This window comes from Tupaia chinensis, unplaced genomic scaffold (genome assembly GCF_000334495.1).
Source record: "Tupaia chinensis unplaced genomic scaffold, TupChi_1.0 Scaffold000612_1, whole genome shotgun sequence".
Taxonomy (NCBI): Eukaryota; Metazoa; Chordata; class Mammalia; order Scandentia; family Tupaiidae; genus Tupaia; species Tupaia belangeri.
This window is the reverse complement of record NW_006160131.1, coordinates 1,412,966-1,422,171: the sequence shown is the minus strand read 5'-3', so window position 1 is coordinate 1,422,171 and position 9,206 is coordinate 1,412,966. Positions and strand designations below refer to the sequence as shown.

The 9,206-nt window shown below is 60.2% G+C and overlaps 1 long non-coding RNA gene across 1 annotated transcript; it reads right to left on the bottom strand.

The window, feature by feature from the left end:
• Nucleotides 1-771: 771 nt before the first annotated feature.
• On the bottom strand, nt 772-8,930 carry LOC114009744 (uncharacterized). Its single transcript, XR_003551134.1, has 3 exons — nt 8,789-8,930; nt 3,170-3,575; nt 772-902 (listed from the first exon to the last, which is right to left on the bottom strand). It is a non-coding gene; the product is annotated as an uncharacterized LOC114009744 (long non-coding RNA).
• Between the last annotated feature and the right edge of the window lie 276 nt (nt 8,931-9,206).

Sequence of the window (9,206 nt, the reverse complement as noted above, 5' to 3'; positions counted from 1 at the left end):
CTTTTTTTTTTTTTTCTGAGAGGTTTTTGCTGTAGGGCACGTGCACTCGCCAGAAAGACAGAGAGAGACAGAGAGACAGAAAGCAAGAAATCACTACCCCAGGGGAGATAGCCACACTGCAATCACTGCTCCTCCATTCTCCTCTTGGGATTCACACGTGCCCAGTGTGAATTTAAGTCACCAGGTCCGGGACTCGAACAACAGTTGACTACATGGGAGTCCAGTGATGTAGCCATTACGCCACCTGCTGGTCCCAAGACTGTGGTTCTTTATCTGCCTCTGCTTTGCTCTTGTTGGGTTTGCCAGTTCTACCCTCAGGCTGCCACCCCTCTACCCTCAGGCTGCCACCCCTCATGGCCACAACATGGCTGCTGCAGCTCCAGGAGTCGTGTTCAGATGCTGCAATGCCCAGAGATAAAGCATCTCTCTTCATGAGTCTCATGGGAGCAAAAGAATCTCTTACCTGCCTTTGTGTGTCATTGGCTCTAACAGGACTGTATTCCCACTACTTCAAAACAAATCGGGGTCACAGGACAAGGGCCCTCCAAGAGTCAACCTGAACAATGTCAGCTAAGAAGGGAATGAGGCAGGACAGGTGAGACAGGTGTCCGCCAGACACGCTTCCCACCCCGTGGTGAGAAGAGGCGAGGAGGCCCAGAGCTGCCGCCCGGGAGAGGAGCCGTGGGCACTGCAGCCCTGACAGCAGCAGTCAGAAAAGGAACATCTCAGTTTTTGATCTGCACAGAGACCTCGAACCCTGGCAGATGGTTTCCCGGCCTCCTTGGTTCTGGCTCTCCCAGCAGCCTCGGGAGACGAGCCTGGGGCAGAGTCAGGAACGCAGCAGGTGGGGGTGGGACCCTCTGCTCCTCTCCGGCAGGTCGGCTTCTCCAGCAGCTCATTACCTAGGATGGATGGTTCTGACTCAGATGGGAGCCCCTCCTCGCGCTCCCTCCATCCAGCTGGGACGGAACAGGTGGTGGAGGGGCAGAGGGCCCGTGCGTCACTGCTCGCAGGGACATCCATCACCGGGGGTGTTTATACTCCACCTGGGGCCAGAGCCCCAGCGAACAGGTGGCGCTGAGAGGAAGGCGGGGCGGGGACAGGGAACCAGCTCTCTGACCCTGTCTCCAGAAGGGCCAGGCCTGAGGGGCCGAGGGGCCAGGGCTCGGGGTGAAACCCAGGGCACTCCTGCTCGGAAGAAAGCAGCAGGGGGGACCAGCTGCGGGAAGCATTCCAGCCTTCCCTGTGTTGGGAGATTTGGAGGTCAAGATTAGCCCAGATTAGCGAGATGAACCAGCGCCTGGGGGTTCTGGGTGGGAGTGGGCGGGGACGCCCTGGTGCAGGTGCTGACGCCGTGGCATGAACACCCTCACCCTCGCTATTTCGAGCTCCCAGAATCCCGAATTTGTAGCAGCTGGTTTCCAGGAGCCCCTGCCACCCTCAGGAGAGGCAGTTCCAAGGGTCACCTGCTGTACTCTGAGGTCTCGGGGGCATCCCGGGCACCCCGGGTCTGGGGCCATGCTCTGGGGACACCACACTGACCCAGTCCTCACCCTCCTAAGCACACGGACATGGGAGGAGGTCATCTCAGAGCAGGCTGGGACAACGGTGACAGCGAGGTGACAGGGCGACATGACAGGTCGGGGCAGGGCCTGGAGGCCTCCCTGCAGCCCCTCTGCCGTCTAGACTGAGTTCATAAAGAAGACTTGGATTCACCTCTGTCCTTCCTGGGCAGCTCTTTAGGGCCATGAGCCACCCGGCTGCCACGGTTGCCCGCGGTCAACAGGGCGGTGTGGGTGCTGGGTCTCCCCGCTCCCTTCCCGGCATTTGCTGCTCTGCCAGCCTCTCTTCCTGGCCCCTTCATCCTTGCCATGGGCAGGTGCTCCACGGCATTGCCACGCCCAGGAAGTGCCGAGGCAGCCACTGACTGATTCCCAGCGGCCAGCATGGCAGGAGGGACAGAGCCCGGTGGGCGCTGTGGCTCTGCGGAGTGCCAGCGTGTGGCGCGGGAGCAGAAGGCGCGTGGCCTCCTAGGCACCCAAACTACAGGTGCAGCCGGGCGGAGATCCCAACGCCCAGGGCGGAACCTTGCCTGCGCTGCAGCACAGACCCTGCCCTCCACAAACCCCAAACCCCGGGGTTCAGTTAGGAAGACGCCAGCCGGTCCTGCAGGTATTTTAAAACTCCAGGACTTCCGTTTCCCGTGGTCCAGCTGATCTGACCACTGCCCAGTTTCCACCTGGGGACGCCCTGGGGAGGGGCTGCATCTTGCCCAGTAAGGAGACGGAGTCGCAGTGACACGGATGCAGACGTGCGGTGCTGCGTGCGTCCCCTCCCCCGAACCCTGACCCTCCGCGGCTCTGGGCGGCTCTGGGCGCAGGGCCGGCCTGCAGCGGCTCCTCCAGACAGCATGCTCTCCCCCTGCGGGCGATTACCATTGCGGTTTGCACATTTCCCTCATGCTCGCCTCTGGAGACAGGGTTCGAATGTGGAATCGGGGTCACAGGAGGTTTGCCTGTGTCCCCCAGCCCCCACGGCTGTCTGTCTTTGTCACACAAGTAGCCACAGCCAGGGCCCTGTGTGGCCTGAGGGGGGCACTGTGTGTCCAGGCTGTGGAGCTGCACCCCGGGCCCGGGATTTGCAGGAGGGTGGGAGTGAGGCGGACTAGCACTGGGGGAGGGGTATGGGGTGCAGTGCAGGGGTGAGGGGTTTCAATGGCAGAAAGAGCTGGAGGGGCTGCCCAGGAGAGAAAGGAGCACGCGCCCCAGAAGCCGGAGCTCTGCGGGCAACTCGGCCCCTCTCACAAGTGCTCCTTTTCTTGTTTTCCTCTCAGCTCCAATGCACCGCCCAGCTGCCCCGCGGCCTGTGCGGGGCATTAGGCATAAATAACTTAATGGACTCGCCCTTCTTCCTTTCTTCCACAAACAAGACTTCGGAACGAGAGCGGCAACAAGCGAGTTCTTTCTCATCTCAGTGTGTAGGCTGGGGCGGCGCTCAGCCCACAGAGACGCCACAGAGACCAGCCCAGCCCTGCTGACGTCCAGCCTAGGGCGGGAGGACGAGAGGAAGAGGGAGGGAGGAGGGATGGTGGGAGGAGGGATGGCGGGAGGGAGGGAGGGCAGGAGGACAGGCATGCAGGCAGCTCCTTCTGAGCCCAGCCCCTACTTACAGAGCCCTGCCGTCCTGGCCCCACCTCTGGCATTCCAGGTTGCTGGGAGAGAGCCGCACGCATTGAAAAATGACCTACATTCTCCCCTCTGTGCAAAAGCATCTTTGATGTATGAGGCGGCAGCTCCAGACTCTCGGGCTTTGGGGCCAGTAGAAATCGAAGGCTGCATCCAGAGGTGAGCAGGCCTCGGCGACAGGGAGGTTGTCTGGGCTCTGAGCCCTACAGTGGGTGCAGCAAGGTGCCGGGGGCTGTGGCTGCAACTCCAGTCCTAGCAGCGTCTCAGGCCCCCTGTCTGGGCTGTGCGGTGTGTGGGGGATGAGAAGAGCTCGGGGCCTCCGTTGTCCTCGCCCTCTGTCTCCTCTGTACGATCTCTCCGTATTCTTTATTTCAGTTTAGAGTGCGTGCACTGCCAGAGAGAGACAGAAAGGGTGAGACATCGCCCCCTCAGGGGGATGGCCACGCCACAATCCCTTCTCCTCCATTCTCCTCCTGGGATTTTTGACATGCACCACGAGTGCCCAGCACGATTTTTCAAGCTGCCAGGTCCAGACTGCACAGTCGGTCATGTGAGACCTAGCTGCCGTAAGCTAGCTCCACGGCACCTGCTAACCCCAATCTCTTAGGAATCTTTAGTTTGCAAATGATCGAGGACAAAACTCAAAGTAGTTTAAATGAGAAAGGAAATGTGTATGTTCCTATAAATGAAAAGCCAAGTGATAGGCCAGGCTTCAGGTAATGCTTGATCAAGCTGCATTACATCACCCAAGGATCTGATTTCTTTCTGACTCGCTCTGCTGTTTTCCACTTCTTTATGCTACGGTTGCTTCTCCTTGGAGTCACGTGTTGCCAGAAGTTCAAACTCTCTGTTCATTGTTCTTTCCAGCGAGAAAGAGAGGGAGTTTCTGGATTCATTCCTGGGATTTAGTCTCCCACCAGCTTGGATTAGGTTACATGCCTGCCTCTAAGCAATGCCTGTGACTGCAAGGTGGCGTATGAGATGACTGGGCCCACCCCTAGGACGGGGAGTGGGGTCAGTCCCACCGCGGCTGCTCCAGTGCAGGAGGGTAACTTGCCAAAGGAAGGCGGATTTGAAGACAGTGGCGCCTGTGCTCGCTCCGCCCAGTTTGGAGCCACTGCCTCCGGGAATGGGGTGAAATAGCTGCACGCTCTGCCAATGCCTCGCTCTTCACTGTCTGTTGACCACAAAGAGTTAGACTTTGCACGCCACGTGAGAAGCTTCTAGTCCCCGAATATGAAACATATGGAACAGAGCTGAGCCCAGTCTGTGGCCCCCAGCAGAACCACCTCAGCCAACCCTCAGCTGTGGACTAGAAGAAGTTTGTGGTTTTCAGTCACTGAGAGTTTAGGCTTGTTTGTTACACAGCACACACGACTTTGTTGCAGCAACAGCTGACTAATGCAAACAGAGAGGTTAGGTTGCTAGATTCAAACATGACAATGAGATGATTTCTCTCACAAGAGTGAGAGGCACAGAGAGGACAGTGAGAGAGAAGTACCTCATCACAGTCTCACGCTGTGACCCCCACTGTCCCAGCACTCCCTGCTGGGGGAGGGATCAGGGGTACGTGGCGGGTGCACATGTAGCTGGACTCCAAGGCTGTGTGTGTCTATGCAGACCCAGCTTCTCCTGCGCAGTGACTCACCAGGGAGCTAGCCCAGCTAGCTGTCAGTGCTTTGGACCCCTGGATGCTTGGGGGCGAGGGGGGCCGAGAGAAGCTGGAGGATTTCCCCAGAAAAGCCCCTGCTCTCTAGAAGGAAGCGCGTGTCTGGCCGTCCGGTCCCTGTCAGGGTGCCGCCTGCCTCCTCTTGCCAAGACGCCTGAGCGAGAGGCTTCTTTGGGGGAGGATCCTGAAGGCGGCCTGGGAGAGTGATGAAAACCCACCCCTGCTTCACCCTGTCCTGCCCCCAAGCTCTGTGACCTGTTCCCTGGGTGGCTGAAGGCGGGGCCAGGAGGCAGAGAAGGAGGCAGGGAGGGCCCTAGCGTGTGTCCCCACAGCGAGGGGCAGCCCAGCTGGGCCATCTTGGGCCTTGGCATAGCTGCTCAGCTCTAAGTCACCGCCTGCAGTTGGCATATTCCTAGAAAACTGCATTTAAATGAAAGTTTTATAATGTAATCTCCACTTGAAGTGCAGTTAAGACAATCCAGTTGGAGGGTGAAGAGATCTCGTGACTGATCTGACTCCGTCCACACGGTTTCCCAAAGTGAGCTCACTGCTGTGACAGCCCAGGCCCCAGGTGACACTTGCCCGGACATGCTCCGGCTCCCTAGGAGTGCGGCGCAGGCTCGCCAGGCTCCAAGAAGGCGCTGCTGCGTGAGGGGGCTGAGGTCCTGCCTGGCCCGATGCTGTCGGGGGAGGTGCCGAACTCCCTCTAGGCCGTAGGTTCAGGGCACCTTCACCCCACGAGGGACATTTGTCTTGGTTGTTGGGCATCCTTGGTGACCTCCCCAGGCTCTGGGCTTGGTGGGGTCTTCCCTGAAAGCCGGGAGCGGCCAGAGCGGTCAGGCCTAAGGGCCTCTGGGTCTTGTGCGCCCAGGCCTGGCGGCGTTGGGGTGCGGACCTGGACTCCAGGCAGGTGCCCAGGCCCAGCTCTACCCCTGGGGTCAGCACCTCTGCTCCTGAGACCCGTTTCCCGGTGTGGAATGACAAAGGCACACGTAACAGAACGCGCCCATGGCTGCCACTGGGTGATGGGGAAGCACTGCATTCGTCCATGTCTACACAGGCCGGAGGGTGGCGCCTCGGGGAGCTGGAGCTCCGGATTTGGACTCCCTGGGTTGAAGTCCCAGAACCACCCTCGAGGGGCGGAAGTTGCAGAAACTTCTTGTAACCTCTCTGAGCTGGTTCCCTCTGGGGTGGTGTAAGGGCTGAGCTCACTAGCCTGTCTCAGCCTGACTGCGCTGCAGTCCCCACGGTACCCCATCCGCCAGCAAGGATTCCTGCCCGGGAGCCCGGCCGCCTGGGTGGCCACGGTGTGACCCTGGCCTCCTCCAGCTTTTCTCTCTCCTGCCCTGGGCCAGTGTTCCTGGGAGCAGGCCGGGATGAGCAAGCCACAGCATAAGGGACAGAGGAGAGTCACAAGAGACAGCTAAGAGCAGGCGGGGGTGACCCGAACGTCCTTCCCCTGCTCACGCGAGGGCTCCCCGGCTATTGGTCAATTCTTCATCGACTTGCGTGTCTCCTCCTATCTCTGCATCTCCAACTTCAAGGGGGGTCTTTGCTGCACAGTGAGGCGTTCCCATGGCAACCTCCTGGCGACACAAAGCAGCCATTCCTCCCAGAACGAGCAGCTTCCTTCTCCTGTCTCCCAGAGCAGTCACCTGGCAGGCCAGCACCCTGGACTGGAGGCCATGGTCTGGGGTAGCTGTCCCCTGTTTGGCCTGCCTAGTCTGGGGCCTGGCTCTGGAGGGTGCAGCTGGAGGGAAACGCATACATTTAGTGCACATCACGGAGCGCCTGCGATGCAGCATCCCTCCAAACACTGACTGGGGGCCCAGAACCGAGAAGAAGCTGCCTCAGGACTGGAGTCCTAGCGGGCTTCTCTTTAAGTAAAGGGAGAGGGACAGGGACCTGTTTTAAGTTCCTAGAGGGCGCCTGTGCTCCCTGGAGACAGACAGAAAGCGAGCGAGTGCCCCCTGGGTGGTGTCACGTCATGGTCCCTTCTCCTCCAACCGTCCCTTCATCCTTTCTGGATTCACACGTGCACACACACCTGGTTTGTTTTTCAAAGCCAGGTCTGGGGCTAACCACGCGGTCAGCTTTGGGATCCAGCTGCATCACCCCACACCGCTGGCCGGCCTGAACGGGACAACTTTGGCCATTGCTTTCCAGAGAGAACGAAGCAGGGCCCGTGGCGGGGAGACCAGCGGGGTCAGGGAAGGGCTCTCGAGCTGCAGCCCGCCTGAGTCAGCCTGAACGTGGGGAGGCGCCCAGCCCTGCGGACCCTGGGGGCTGTTCCTCTGGCTGGAGAGGGAAGTGAGTGCGAAGGCCCTGAGGCAGGAGTGCACTCCGGGCGGCAGAGCTGGCAGAGGCTGGAGTGCGGAGGAGGGCAGGATGCAGTGTGGTCAGCCAGTGGAGCTCCAGCTGAAAGAAGGCTTTGCAGACTGGGGTCGGGAGTTGCGGTCTCCGCACTGGAACGGGTCGCCGTCTGGGGTCTTAAGCAGGGAGGAGACTGGTCTGACACACGTTTTAAAAGGCGCGTGGGGCTCCTCGCCCCCAGGGCTCCCCTGGTAGGAGAGTCCTGCAGAGGCCGAGCAAGCTGCTTGTCTTGCCCAGGGGCACCCGGCTGTCTGGGGCCGATCTTCCCGGGCGGCCTGGAGGCCTGGAGCTGTCTGCCCAGGAGTGGTCACCGCGGTGACTTTGTCTTTGCTGGTAGCCGAGCCCCCTCCCCCAGGGTCAGGCAATCGTATCCCACCCCGTCCCCAAAGCCACTGAGATTTCTCCCTGATGAACGGCCAGCCTCGGACCCATGAATCCTTCAGCCAGGCCAGGCCGAGCGCTCAATCTCTCATAACTCTGCGCTAAGGATGCGGAGTGACAGCTGCGACGGCTGGATAAAGGATGAAATAAGGGCCCGATAATGGGATTGATGGCTGTCCTTGCCCAGGGTGGGCCGGGGAAGGGTGGAGGAGGGCCCAGGGTGAGTTATCTCCTCTGGTGTCTGGGGGCAGGCTCTCTCCAGCCCACACGGCTGCCATCAGCCCTTGGCCCCTTCAGGAATCTCGGCTCCAAGGCCCCAGGGAAGCCCCCCGCATTCTGGTGGCCTGAGAATGTGAGACTCTCCCAGAGACCAAGCTGCGGACTGGGGAGTGCTGCGCGAGGGTGAGCAGGCGCAGGCCTCCGAGGGGTGGAGGGTCAGGAGAGGGCGCCTCACCTTGAATCCAGTTTGAGGGCAGACAGGGTTCTTCTACACATGGCAGAAAGCAAAGGCAAACTTTCTAAGCCCAAAAGGGAGCTATTGGCTCACAGAGCTGAACAGTTGAGGGACAGCTCCTCCTTCAGGTGTGGCTTGATCCAGGATTTCAACAATGTGACCCATTCCTGCCATTTATTGAATCTGTCTTGGAACAGGCTCCATTCTCATTGGGCCCTCTCCATGACATGGCTGCCAGAGGCCTCCACGGCTTCCTCCTCATTTGTGTCCAGTGGGAGAGAGCACCAGAAATTAAATGAAGCCCAAGAATGGGACCTCACTGGCCTACTGCCGAATCTGAATCGGTCATGCACTTCTTCAGTAACAACCCTCTCACCGTGCAGTGGGGGCGGGAAGTGCCCAGTGGCCAGGCGACCCTGGGCTCGGCCCTGAAGCTGCCTGTGGGGTCAATCCCAGCTAAATGTGTGGCAGGGAATTTGGGATTCTTTGAGGAAGGGGCAGAGGAACGTGTGGATGTGGGAGAAGAAACATGGCCACGTCCACTCGCCTCTGGGTCCTCTCTTACCGTCCCCTAACACCCTCGCCCTCCCTAGCCATCGATCCAAACCCCCACGGAAGCTCAAGGCCCCTCTCCACCTCTGGGTCAGAAACCCTCTGTGTCAGTCAGGGCTCTGGTCACGAGCGACAGAAACCCAGTTAACGTCGGCACAGCCGGGCGGCTCTCACCTCGTTCGGCCCAGGACGGGCTGCAGGCCTCCAGCTGGCTGGTCCAGGGCCTCAGCAGCCTGCCGGCACCGGGCACTTCTGTCCTCTCTGCTGTCATCCTCAGGGCTCTCCCAGAGTGGCAGGAGGCGGCAGTAGGCCAGGGCCCCAGCCAGCCAATTGAGGATCCCCAGGGAGGAGAAGCTTTGGCCCAGAGTTTGACCAGGCCCCGGGGCAATTCTCATTGGTCCATTCCTGACCAGTCACTGTGGGCGGGTCCTGCATGTACCCCCAATGCCAGGGACGGGGAAGGGAGGCCCTCTGGTGGAAAGCCCGGTGTGGTCCCCAGAGGCCTAGCGGCTGGACAGACAGACAGCGACCTGCCCGACCTCTCCTCCCAACCGGGCCAGCTCTGTGTTCTCGGCGGTTCTCACAACCCCTC